Raw genomic sequence first — 14,023 nt, forward strand, 5'->3', positions numbered from 1 at the left:
GGCTCTACACCTTGTTATCTCATTATTGGAAAGATTTGAGAAGGTCCATAACTGGGCACCAGGATTGCGATTTTCTCTGAAGTGATGCAGACATCTTGCAAACTTTGTATTGCTTATTCATCTCCGGAGTGAACACTCAGGTGAGGCGCCTCATGCTCAGAAGAGGAAAGAAGTTCATGCAGGGCTAGCCTCAGCTAAAACTCATCTGAACTTTGTAAAGCCAGTCACGCCCTTTTAAAGTACAGGACATTACGATCCCAGCAAGTGTTGGAACTGGCTGGGAAGGGCATTCAGAGCAGAAAGAAATTGTATCAATGGAGCAATAGGACAGAGGAAAGGCTCTATTGTCCTCAGAGGTACTTTTTAGCACCGAGAGTGCAAAGACAGAGAGAGAGAGGGCCAGAGGGTGTTCAGACAGTACTGTAAAGATAGCAGAGGGGAGGTAATGGCCTAGTGATATTATCACTAGACTATTAATCCAGGGACCCTGGTAATGTTCTGGGGACCTGGGTTCAAATCCCACTATGGCAAATGGTGGAATTTGAATTCAATAAATATCTGGAATTAAGAATCTAATGATGACTATGAATCCATTGTTGATTGTCGGGCAAAAAAACCCATTTGGCTCACTCATGTCCTTTAGGGAAAGAAACTGCCATCCTTACCTGGTCTGGCTGACATGTGACTCCAGACCTATAGCAATGTGGTTGACTTTTAACTGCCCTCTGGGCAAGAAATGCTGCCAAGCCAGTGACACCCTCATCCTGTAAATGAATAAAAATTTTGGTCGGGAAGAAGAATTTTAGCTGCTGATTGTATTTTCAAATCTGAGTCACATGTAGGCTAGACCAGGTAAGGATGACAGTTTCCTTCCCTAAAGGACATTAGTGAACCAGATGAGTTTTCCCCACACCAATCAACTCACAGTTGTCATTAGATTCTTAATTCCAGATATTTTATTGAATTCAAATTCCATCATCTGCCATGGTAGGATTTGAACCCAGGCCCCAGAACATTACCTGAGTCTCTGAATTAACAGCCCAGCAATAATACCACTAGGCCATTGCCTCCACTCCACAGGGAGTTTGATCAACAGTCCAGGGTTACTGTCATTTTAACTAACTTTCCTGTTTGAAAAGGAAAATGGTGTTTTAAGCATTAAAAGTGAATACAGCTTACCTGTGTGCAGTGGCAGGTTGGTTCCCTCATTTTGTTTCTGTAAACTTTGCACCTGTGACACCATCATTTCTTACTTTATAAGAACTACCTCAAGTGGCTAAAACCTGCTATTACAGGCCTTCAACTCCTAAGGCACAGGCCTAGACTTGGCAACATTTTTTTCAAAGGCTATAATTGTGAAATATAAAGCAAATTAGAAGCAAAGGAAAAATGAAAGGACAGAGCAGCAAAGCAAGTAAGAGAAACAGGCCTTGCAGTATACTCCAATAAAACCAACATCCAAACACCTTCAGCAAGAAATGTATAATGGGTATTAGATTATGGATTGGGCAGCAAGTGTCATCTTCTCTGAATTATAGTTGTTTAAGTAACATATGCTGCTTTGTCTCACAGATCAAATCATAGACAGAGGATCTCTTGAAATAATATACATTGGAAAGGAGGGGCTTCATTGAATAAACACACCCAGTCTTTCTGAGGATAAAAAAGATCCAGTAATGACCTGGAGAATGCTGGAGGGCCAGCTCAATGCAGAAATCACCTTTTTGGTTCACAGACTCCAATTTGTGTCACATAGACAGAAACCCCAAGAACCCTATGGATGACAAAAGCCATAGCAAAGGGCATGAGTGTGATTTCTCTGAAGATGATCATAAGATGATCATTTGTAGTGATCATAACTCTGTTTCTTTCACGATAGTCATGGATGAGGATAGATACATACGGCAGGGTAAAGTTTACAATTGGGGGAAGGGTAATTACAATTCAGTTAGGCAAAAACTGGGTAACATAAATTGAGAACAGATGCTGTCAGGGAAGAGCACCACAGAAATGTGGAGATTGTTTAAGGAATGCATACTGCATGTGCTCGATATGTTTGTCCCTAGCAGGCGGAGAAGATGCGGTCGAGTGAGAGAGCCACGGTTCTCGAGAGAGGTCGAACGACTGGTTAAGAGGAAGAAGGAGGCTTATGTAAGGTTTAGGAAAAGAGGAATGGAAAAGGCTCTATAGGGATACAAGTTAGCCAGGAAGGAGCTGAAGAAAGGGCTTAGGAGAGCTGTAAGGGGGCATGAGAAAACCTTGGCGGATAGGATCAAGGAAAACTCCAAGGCTTTATACACGTATGTGCAGAACAAGAGAATGACCAGAGAAAGGGTAGGGCCGATCAAGGATTGTAAAGGGAATTTGTGCACAGAGCCTGAAGAGATAGGAGAAGTCCTTAATGAATACTTTTCTTCAGTATTCACAACTGAGAGGGACCTCGTTGTAGAGGAGGATGTTGTGAAACAGGCAGGTAGGCTAGAGGAGGTTGATGTTAGTAAAGAAGATGTGCTAGGAATTCTGAGGAAGTTGAAGATAGATAAGTCCCCCGGGCCTGATGGGATTTATCCAAGGATTCTATGGGAAGCGAGGGACGAGATCGCAGGGCCTTTGGCGATGATCTTTTCGTCCTCAATGTCCACGGGTATAGTTCCGGAAGATTGGAAAGAGGCAAACGTCATTCCCTTGTTCAAAAAAGAGAACAGGGACAACCCCGGAAATTACAGACCAGTTAGTCTTACGTCAGTGGTGGGCAAATTATTGGAAAGGGCTCTGAGAGACAGGATTTAGGATCACTTGGAAAGGCACAGTTTGATTCATGATAGTCAGCATGGATTTGTGAGGGGTAGGTCATGCCTCACAAACCTTATTGAATTCTTTGAAGAGGTGACCAAACACGTGGATGAAGGTGGAGCAGTGGATGTGGTATACATGGATTTAAGTAGGGCGTTTGATAAGGTTCCCCATGGTAGGCTCATGCAGAAGGTAAGGAGGTATGGGATAGGGGAAAATGTGGCAGATTGGATTCAGAATTGGCTGACCCTTAGAAGACAAAGGGTGGTAGTGGACGGAAAATATTCAACATGGTGCTCAGTTACGTGTGGTGTACCACAAGGATCTGTCCTGGGTTCTCTTCGATTTGTGATTTTTGTAAATGATTTGGATGAAGGAGTGGAAGGGTGGATTAGCAAGTTCGCGGACGATACGAAGGTGAGTCAAGTTGTGGATTGTGCGGAGGGCTGTTCTAGGTTACGAAGGGACATTGATAGAATGCAGAGCTGGGCTGAGAAGTGGCAGATGGAGTTTAACCCTGAAAAGTGTGAGGTGATTCATTTTGGAAGGACAAATTTGAAAGCAGAATACAGGGTTAACAGAAAGATTCTTAGTAGTTTGGAGGAGCAGAGGGATCTTGGGGTTCATGTTCACAGTTCCCTGAAAGCTGCCACCCGGGTGGATAGAGTTGTTAAGAAGGCGTATGGTGTGTTAGCTTTCATTAATAGAGGAATTGAGTTCAAGAGCCGTGAAGTTATGCTTCAGCTATACAAAAGCCTGGTTCGGCCGCATCTGGAGTATTGTGTCCAGTTCTGGTCGCCTCATTACAGGAAAGATGTGGAAGCATTGGAAAAGGTGCAGTGGAGATTTACCAGAATGTTGCCTGGAGTGGAGGTAAGGTCTTACGAGGAAAGGTTGAGAGAGCTAGGGCTTTTCTCTTTAGAACGACGAAGGATGAGAGGTGACTTGATAGGGGTGTACAAAATGATCAGAGGTACAGATAGACTAGACAGCCAGAGACTTTTTCCTAAGGTGGAGGTAGCTTTTACGAGGGGACATAATTTTAAAGTGAAAGGAGGCAGATATCGGGAAGACGTCACAGGTAGGTTCTTTACTCAGAGAGTGGTAGGGGCGTGGAATGCATTGCCGGAGAGGGTAGTGGAGTCGGCCTTATGAGGGGCATTTAAGCGGCTATTAGATAGGCATATGGATAATAGTATAAGGTAGGGGTGGAGGTTAGATAGACCTTAGGTTTAGGGTAAAAGTTCGGCACAACATCGTGGGCCGAAGGGCCTGTACTGTGCTGTACTGTTCTATGTTCTTACAGAGAGGCTAATCGAGTTGTTGTTCACCTTTATGTTGATCAAAGCTTTCTGGAAAGATCTTCTGGGCAAGAAGGAGGGTCATATCAGTGATAAAGTTGCCAGAGTCCCAGAGGACTGCTTTCTCATTACAGAAAGAGAGAGGACTACAGATAGTTTAATCTGAGGTCACCATATTTCAGGCGTGGGGACAGGTTGAGAAGGAAAATCCTTCATGGTAACCTCAGGCAGTGTGGGAATTGAACTCATACTGTTGGCATCATTCTACATACCACTGACACACATCTGTTTGAAGCTACAGTGATAAGCCAACATCCATTACATGCATTAGGCGCTGACAACACTGTTACTATAGTCAGCAAAGTGCACCAAATTGGCAAGATCTGACATAGATGTGGCTTGTAACCAAAAGTTGACCAGCAGTTTCTCACATCTGTAAAACATGTGGTACCAAAGGACATTGGTATGGACAGAGAATCTGTTGTAAAAGCCAAACCAGACTGCAGAACAAAACCCAGGTGACCAACAAGATGGTACAAGGAGAGAGAAACAGGTGCACAACCAGTGAGCAGGTACCACAACGATACATCAGACTGAGTGCAAGTCAGAAACCTGGTCACAAATACCCAGATACCAGCAAAAGTTGCTGGAAATACAATCAGCTCAGAAGGTAGGAACTCATTACTGATTATGGTGCTGCATCATGAAGGACCGGAAACCAGCTCAGACTGATGTACAATTTGCGGATCATGCACATTGTGAGTGAGGAAGAAAACTCTGGTAATGATGATTCTGCAATGGTGCCGAATGACAGTAACCAGCGGTAACACCCGAATTTATCAGCCAAGAGCAACAGAGAACACATAATCCTCCAGGTGGGTATTTGACCACCAGTGCGGGACAAGTTGTCAAACTTCCAAAATACTATATTAAAATCTGAATTATTAGTCTTGCTTACTCTATTTTTACGTCCGTATTATAGTTGAATTGACAACATGAGCCTGAGTACAGTGATGCATATATTTTTGGGATTTATTTTTTTTTTTGTAATTGATTGGCTCACCAAGCTGGTTCATTGTTTTTCTGCAAATGTTTCATTACCCTGCTGGGTAACATCATCAGTGCAGTCTCCGATGAAGTGCCGTTGTGTTGTCCCATCTGTTATTTGAACTCTGGAGTCTGTTGAGCTGGATTACCTCACTTCCGGTTTTCCTTCTGGTGCATATGGGGTCGAGTTCCATGTGTTTATTGATGGCTTTCTTCATGGAGTACCAGGCTTCTAGGAATTCCCGCGCCTGTCTCTGCTTTGTGCTTGAACAAGGGGAACTACAATAGTGTGCTTGAACAAAGGGAACTACAATAGAATAGGGAGGACTTGGCTAAAGTAAACTGGAAACAAAGATTTTATGGTGGGACAGTTGACGAGCAGTGGAGGACTTTCAAAGCAATTTTTCAAAGTGCTCAGCAAAAGTATATTCCAATGAAAAGGAAGGACTGTAAGAAAAGGGGTTATCTGCCATGGGTGTCTAAAGAAATAAGGGAGGCTATCAAATTGAAAGAGAAGGCATACAAAGTGGCCAAAAACAGCATGAAACTAGAAGATTGGGAAAACTTTAAAGGTCAACAGAAAGCCACAAAAAGAGCTATAAAGAAAAGTAAGATAGAACATGAGAAAAAACTAGCACAGAATATAAAGACAGATAGGAAAAGTTTCTATAAATATATAAAATGAAAAAGAGTGGCTAAAGTAAACGTTGGCCCTTTAGAGGATGAGAAGGGGAACTTAGTTATGAGATATGATGAAATGTCCGAGGCATTGAACAGGTATTTTGTATCGGTCTTCACAGTGGAGGACACTAATAACATGCCAGTGATAGACAAAGAGACAAAGGTAGGTGAGGACCTGGAAACAATCATAATTACGGAAGAGGTAGTGTTGAGCAAGCTAATGGAGCTAAGGATTGATAAGTCTCCTGGCCCTGATGGAATGCATCCCAGGGTACTAAAAGAGATGGTGGGAGAAATAGCAGGTGCACTGGCGGTAATTTTCCAAAATTCACTGGACTCTGGGGCAGTCCCAGCAGATTGGAAAACAGCAAATGTGACACCACTGTTTAAAAAGGGAAGTAGACAAAAGATGGGGAATTATAGACCGGTTAGCTTAACCTCTGTAGTGGGGAAGATGCTTCAGTCTATTATCAAGGAAGAAATAGCAAGGCATCTTGATAGAAATTGTCCTGTTGGACAGACGCAGCATGGGTTCATGCTTGACAAATCTTTTGGAATTCTATGAAGACATGACGAGCGAGGTGGACAATGGGGACCCAGTGGATGTGGTGTACCTAGACTTCCAAAAGGCCTTTGACAAGGTGCCGCACAAGAGGCTACTGCATAAGATAAGGATGCATGGCATTAAGGGTAAATTATTAGCATGGATAGAGGATTGGTTGACTAACAGGAAGCAAAGAGTGGGGATAAATGAGTGCTATTCCAGCTGGCAGTCAGTGACTAGTGGTGTGCCTCCGGGATCGGTGTTGGAACCGCAATTATTTACAATTTATATAGATGATTTGGAGTTGGGGACCATGTGTAGGGTGTCAAAGTTTGCAGATGACACTAAGATGAGTGGCAGAGCAAAGTGTGCAGAGGACTGTGAAACTTTGCAGAGGAACATAGATACATTGAGTGAGTGGGCAAAGGTCTGGCAGATGGAATACAATGTAAATAAATGTGAAGTCATACATTTTGGTAGGAGTAATAGTAAAAAGGATTATTACTTGAATGGTAAAAAGTTGCAGCATGCTGCTATGCAGAGGGACCTGGGTGTCCTTGTGCATGAATCACAGAAGGTAGGTCTGCAAGTACAACAAGTAATTAGGAAGGCAAATGGAATTTTGTCCTTCATTGCTAAAGGGATTGAAATTAAAAGCAGAGAGGTTATGTTGCAGCTGTACAAGGTGCTGGTGAGGCCACACCTGGAGTACTGTGTGCAGTTTTGGTCTCCTTACTTGAGAAAGGATGTATTGGCACTGGAGGGGGTGCAAAGGAGGTTCACTAGGTTGATTCCGGAGTTGAGGGGGTTGGCTTATGAGGAGAGACTGAGTAGATTGGGATTATATTCATTGGAATTCAGAAGATTGAGGGGGGATCTTATAGAAACATATAAAATTATGAAGGGAATAGATAAGATAGAAGTAGAGAGGATGTTTCCACTGGCAGGTGAAGCTAGGACAAGAGGGCATAGCCTCAAGATTAGAGGGAGCAGATTTAGGACTGAATTGAGAAGGAATTTCTTCACCCAGAGGGTTGTTAATCTATGGAATTCCTTGCCCAGTGAAGTAGTTGACGCTACTTCAGTAAACATTTTTAAAAAAAAGGTAGATTTTTTTTGAACAATAAAGGAATTAAGGGATACGGTGAGAACGCGGGTAAGTGGATCTGAGTCCACGAAAAGATCAGCCATGATCTTATTGAATGGCGGAGCAGGCTCGAAGGGCCAGACGGCCTACTCCTGCTCCTAGTTCTTATGTTCTTTGCTTGTCTCAGGATTTTGGTGTTGTCCCAGTCGAATTGGTGGTTCTCCTTATCCATGTGGATAGAGATGAGTGAGTATTGGTCGTGTCTTTTTGTAGCCAATTTATGTTCGTGTACCCAGGAAGGAAATTAACAACAAAGGTATATGAACATCAATTGGCTGCAAAATGACATGACTAATACTCACTCATCTCTATCCACATGGAAAAGGAGAACCACTAATTCGACTGGGACAATATCAGGATCCTGGGACAAGCAAAACAGAGACAGGCACGGGAATTCCTAGAGGCCTGGTACTCCACGAAGAAAACCATTAACAAACACATAGAATTCGACCCCATATACACTCCACTCTGAAGGAAAACTGGAAGTGAGGTAATCCAACTCAACGGACTCCAGAGTTTAAAAACCAGGCGGGAAAACACAACGGCACTTCATCAGAGGCTGCACTGATGATGTTACCCAGCATGGTAACGAAACGTCTGTGGAACAACGAACCAGCTCGGCGAGCCAAACAACCTCAACACCCACAACCCGAGCTACAAATCTACTCTAAAACCTTAGAGATTTATTTTCTTCGGATGAATGATCTCCTTTTAAGAGACATGGTCATGATGTACCATTGTACCAAAGCATGTGACCTAATTGCATAAAACTCTTTCTTGTCCTTTTGCGGAATGACATGCTGAGGGATATGCGTGACAGTACACCTGAATTACGATAGTACACCTTGAACTACTTAGTTTGAGCCTCGCACCCAAAAGCCTGTGATTGTAATGCACTTAGATAGACCTTAGATACGGTAATAAAAGTTGGTTGCATTCTTCAGTAATCCATGTTTTGTCACTATCTTCTGGGAGCTAACAAATACATCACAATGTGATAATGGCAGTTCATCAATATGTACCACCACATCACCTCATGCTGTCATATCAAGTCAACCTTAATCACTCACATATAATAAACTCTCCCTTGTGTTTCTCCTATGGTGCAGCGTTCTCTTCTAGCAGAGATAGAGCAAAGAGACCATGGTTCTGCATCTCACCTGCATACCCAACTGTGTAGCACTCTCTCAACTTGATATATGCATGCCAGTTTCAATTATACTCTCAACTCACGGGAGGAATGGTGCTTGACGGCTTAAAATTCGAACTCACAGGCAGGAGAGACACCAAGTAATTTGACAAAAGTGGGAGAAGAGTTATTGCAGAGTTGATTATGCCCATTTGAACTATAACTTTGTTTGTTTAATGTCAGACAGATGGCTCTGTTGGCTCTTTGATGAAGAGCTTCCTCAATGATCACCGATGTCAGAAAGTTCACAAGGTTGACAAAGAGGAGACAACTGCAAACCTCTGCTTACCTTCTCCAACTTGGCAAAATGGTTATTAATACCAATACAAGACCAGAATTGTGCCAGCAGAGGTTTGGGATGTCTGTAGTTTTTATTTATTGATTTTGTGGGAAGTGCCAGGCATATTCTACCGATTAAAATCTAGTCCCCTTATAAACTCCCGCTTACACAGAGAGAAGCAGGAAAAAAGACATGGGTTATGGATGGTGGGAAAAACTAGGAGAACAATTCAGTGGCTATTATTCACAGGGTCTGTTGAGTTGGTTCTTGTGCAGATCAGAGTGCTGATTCTTGGTCTTACTTTCACCAGATCCTCCCACTGGTTTGCAAGAGGCACAGTGTGGCATAGAACATTTATAAAAGGTCAAAGCTCGCAACAACCATTGAAGGAAAGATAATTTTATTTTACAGACTAAAAGTGGCTTACTGCAGAGAACAGCAAGAAAGTGCCCACGCTGGCGGTGATTTGAAGGCTTCAATCTATCTTGTTCACAGCCAAAAGCTATTTAGCTATCTGAGAACCAATCGCATACTTATTGGTGGCCATTAGCAGCTGGTCAATAGTCCACCAAACCAATCCACTACTGGTTGCCACCAAAGCTCCACCTATACACAGCCCTTTGGCTCCAGTACATCTGCAACCACACTGTAACCCGCAGCTGTGTAAATAATGTTCGCAGTGCCTATTAGTTACTTGCTTTCAAACCATGCAGCAATCCTTGCACCCCCTGGTTTTAAAACAGTTCCTTTCTCATTTTGATTGACAATTAACAAGCAAATAAACAAAAAAGGCATGATATTTACAACATTTGGGTACCATTATAACATCTCCTGAAGTCCCAAAATTAGAATCATAGAATTTTACAGAACAGAAGGAGGCCATTCGACCCACCAAGTCTGTTCTAGCTCCCTCAAGAGCTACCCAGTTAGTTCCACTCTTCAGCCCTATCTCCATAACCCTCTAACTTCATCCCTTTCAAGTATATATCCAGTTCTGTTTTGAAACCTCCTATGCAATCCGCCTCCACCACTCTCCCAGGTAGCACATTCCAAATCCTAACAGCCCTCTGAGTAAGGAATTTTCTCCTCATGTCACTTCCAGCTGTGTAGCGGACAATCTTGAAGTTATGACCCCAAGTTATTGGCGTGCAGACAGTTCTTCACAATCAGTAAGTTGTTTTTTCAAGTTTGAACATAGAACATAGAACAGTAGAGGCCCTTCGGCCCACAATGTTGTGCCAACCTATTATCCTACTAAGATCAATCTACCCTGCATACCCTACATTTTACTATCATCCATGTGCCTATCCAAGAGTCACTTAAAAGTCTCTAAAGTATCTGACTCCACTACCACCGCCAGCAGCACATTCCACACGCCCACCACTCTCTGTGTAAAGAACCCACCTCTGACATCTCCCCTACACCTTCCTCCAATCACCTCAAAATTATGCCCCCTCATAATAGTCATTTCCGCCCTGGGAAAAAGTCTCTGACTATCCACTCTAGCTATGCCTCTCATCATCTTGTAAACCTCTATCAAGTCACTTCTCATCCTTCTTCGCTCCGATGAAAAAAGCCCTAGCTCCCTCAACCTTCCCTCATAAGACCTGCCCTCCAGTCCAGGCAGCATCCTGGTAAATCCCCTCTGCACCCTCTCTAAAGCTTCCACATCTTTCCTATAATGAGGTGACCAGAACTGAACACAATATTCCAAGTGTGGTCTAACCAGAGTTTTATAGAGCTGCAGCATAACCTCACGGCTCTTAAACTCAATTCCCCTGCCAATGAAAGTTGGGTCATTGTTGCTGTGGGAGTTGTACCTTAATACTGGACAATCAAAGATGTCAGAGAGGAATGAACATATAGGTCATTTTAGCTTTGTATAAAAAACAATAAACGGAAATCATGTGCTTTTAAAAATTCATTCCAACGTGATTGACAAGGCCAGTATTTAGTAGCCATCCAATGAAACAAAAAGAAGAAAGTAAAGATATGTGTATGCTGTTATGTAGAGCCTTGAACAACCAATGGGCTTTCATAAATAAAAGGCTCCTTGAAATTATATCTTTCCTTAAATAAGGAGACCAAAACTGCTTGCAGTACTCCATAAGTGGTCTCATCCAGCACTTTGTACTTGGAAAGGGCCAACATTCCATCAGGAAGGCTAATGGAATGTTGGCTCTTATTTCAAGGGGGTTGGAGTGTAAGAGTAGGGAAGTCTTACTGTAACTGTACAAGGTGCTGGTTGAGACCACTTCTGGAGTTTTGTGAGCAGTTTTGGTCCTATTATCTAAGGAAAAGTATTGTTTCATTGGAGACAGTTCAGAGAAGGCTCAGAGGGACTATCTAATGAGTAAAGGCTAAACAGGTTGGGGCCCTACTCGTTGGAGTTCAGAAGAATGAGGGGTGATCTCATTGAGACATACTGGACACTTAAGGGGCTTGACATGGTAAATGCTGTGAGGATATTTGCCCTCATGGGAGAGTCTAGGACCAGAGGGCATAGTCTCAGAATAAAGGATGTCAATTTAAAGACTATATGAAGAAGAATTTCTTCTCTCAAAGAGGGTTGCGTGTCTTTGGAAAGAGACACAAAGAGATGTGGGGATAGGGTCCTCATGTATATTTAAAGCTGAGGTAGATCTTTGATCAGTCGGAGAATCAAAGGTTATGGGTAGGAGGCAGGGAAGTGGACATGAGGAGTAGTGGATCAGCCATGATCTTACTGAATGATGGAGCAAACTCAAGGAGCTGAATGGCTTACTCCTGTTTCTTATGGTCTTTAAGCACTGAAGGTGCTTTTGATATCAGTTATGCAAAGCAAGATCCCATGAGCAACATGCGAGAAATGACCGGATACTCTGTTTTAGTGACAAAATCACAAAGTCATAGACATTTACAGAATAGAAGGAGGCCATTCCATCCATCACACTCACTCCAAGAACAAGTAGCCATTTAGCCTAATCTCACTTCTTGACCCATAGCCCCACAGGTTACAGCCCTTCGGTTTTATATTCAATTACTTTGTAAATGTGGTGAGAGTTTCTGCATCCGTTGCCCTTTCAGGCAGTGAGTTTCAGATCTCCAACACCCTCTGGGCGAAAGCAAAGCATTTAAGGAATACTGAGCGACAACTCCCTGACTCTGATTTAGAACAATATTAATAATGATACCGAAAAGTGGGGTTGACCAGACCAATAGGAGAAGGGACAACTCTCCACAAAGAGCTGAGGTTTAAGTGAAAACACAAATAACAGGGTTGTTCTGGCATGATGTCCACTCAGAGTGAGACAAGCATCAGGCATTTCAAATGTTGACACCTTGCGCGTTGCACGCCAACAGACCATTGCCTGAATTTTTCGATCTGCCGTTCATGACTCTTGAGGAGGATGCATTTCAAAACAGAAATACAAAATGATACCCACTCGGCTTGCTTCTTTGGAGGCTAAGCTTCAACTGCTTACCTTAGGTTTGCCCACTAGATGGTAGCAACGTAATTGGTAATACTGAGAAAATGTGCCTCGGTAAACAATGCTGAGAACATGTACTGACACGCTTCATAATCCTGACTCTTGTTTGTGAACAAGCAAATAGGACATTATCAATGAAAGCAACAATGTGAAATATTTCACCAATGGAAGGAATATCCCAATGTATAATTTTCCTTTGGTGCAAACGTTGGCATGTTTGGAACATTTTTAACATCGACTGATGTGCAAGTCCAATTTACCCTTTGCACTATAAAAAATAGTCATTATTGCTTCCTTCTTGCTGTTTAAACACACACAATTAACATTTGGTCATTTAGGAGTGAAATCAAGATGCAATTCTTTGCTCAAGGAGTTGAAGAAATCTCAACCTCTCCTCTGCTAAAAAAGGTTAATTGAAACTTTAATGCTAGGTTGTTATTCGGGAGGTGAATCAAAGAGTAGGGAGCAAAGTGGGTAGGTAGGATTGAGGTACAGATCAGCCATCATCTAAGTGAATAGTGTTAGTCTTTCAATGTATAGGACCAGTAAGTGGAGTCAGTATTCCATGGATGGGATGTGATCTTGTTGAAATATATAGAATTCTTAGATGCTTGACAGGATAGATACAGAGAGGTATTTTGGAGAGTCTAGAACACGGGAGACCCAGAAGGGAAATTAACCGGTTTGCAGCGAGAGAAACAGAGTTAATGTTTTAGGTCCAGCATAACTGGATGGGCTGGCACAGCAGCTCAGTGGTTAGCACTGCTGCCTCACATCACCAGGGACTGAGGTTCAATTCTAGCCTTGGTCAATTGTCTGTGTGAAGTTTACATTCTCCCTGTGCCTGTGTGGACTTCCTCTAGATGCTGTGGTTGCCTCTCACAGTCCAAAGATGCACATGTTGGGTGGATTGGCCATGCTAAATTGTCCATAGTGTGCAGGTTAGGTGGATTAGCCATGGGGAATGCAGGGTTATAGGGAGGTGGGCCTGGGTGGGATGCTCTTTGGAAGGTCAATGTGGACTTGATGGGCAGAATGGCCTGCTTCCACACTGTAGGGATTCTATGATAACTCATCTTCAGAACTGAAGCAGTGTGGAAAAGTGATAGATTGTAGATTTTTTTAATCAACCTAATCAAGACGTTATTTCACAATTCTGGAGTGCATGGGACTTGAACCTGGATTGTCTGTCTCAGCGGGAAGGACAATACCACTGTGTCACAAGAGCCTTTGGACTACAGAAAAGGTGGTGAGGAGTTAGTGGAACAGAAGGGGACAACAGGGGAAGGTTACATTGTGAGTGAGTTTAGACATCACAAGTGTCACTCAGCAAAAGGAAAACTGAATTGCAACAGTTGTACAGAAGTGAATTAATTCCAAAGTAGATGTTGATAGCACAATGTAGGTCAGATCAACAATGGAAACAAGGCATGTGGAGGGGTGACGGTGGAGTCTAATTGGAAGACAGAGATAAAAACCAAAATAACTGCGGATGCTGTAAATGAGGAACAAAAACAAAATTGCTGGAAAAGCTCAGCAGGTCTGGCGGCATCTGTGAAGGAGAAAACAGA

The 14,023-nt window shown here is 42.8% G+C and overlaps 1 protein-coding gene across 1 annotated transcript in view; it reads left to right on the plus strand.

The window, feature by feature from the left end:
* gipc2 (GIPC PDZ domain containing family, member 2) overlaps positions 1-14,023 on the plus strand; it is a 132,485-nt gene that overhangs the window by 39,096 nt on the left and 79,366 nt on the right. The gene's annotated exons all lie outside the window — the stretch shown is intronic.

Source organism: Rhincodon typus, chromosome 10 (assembly GCF_021869965.1).
Source record: "Rhincodon typus isolate 14 chromosome 10, sRhiTyp1.1, whole genome shotgun sequence".
Classification (NCBI taxonomy): Eukaryota; Metazoa; Chordata; class Chondrichthyes; order Orectolobiformes; family Rhincodontidae; genus Rhincodon; species Rhincodon typus.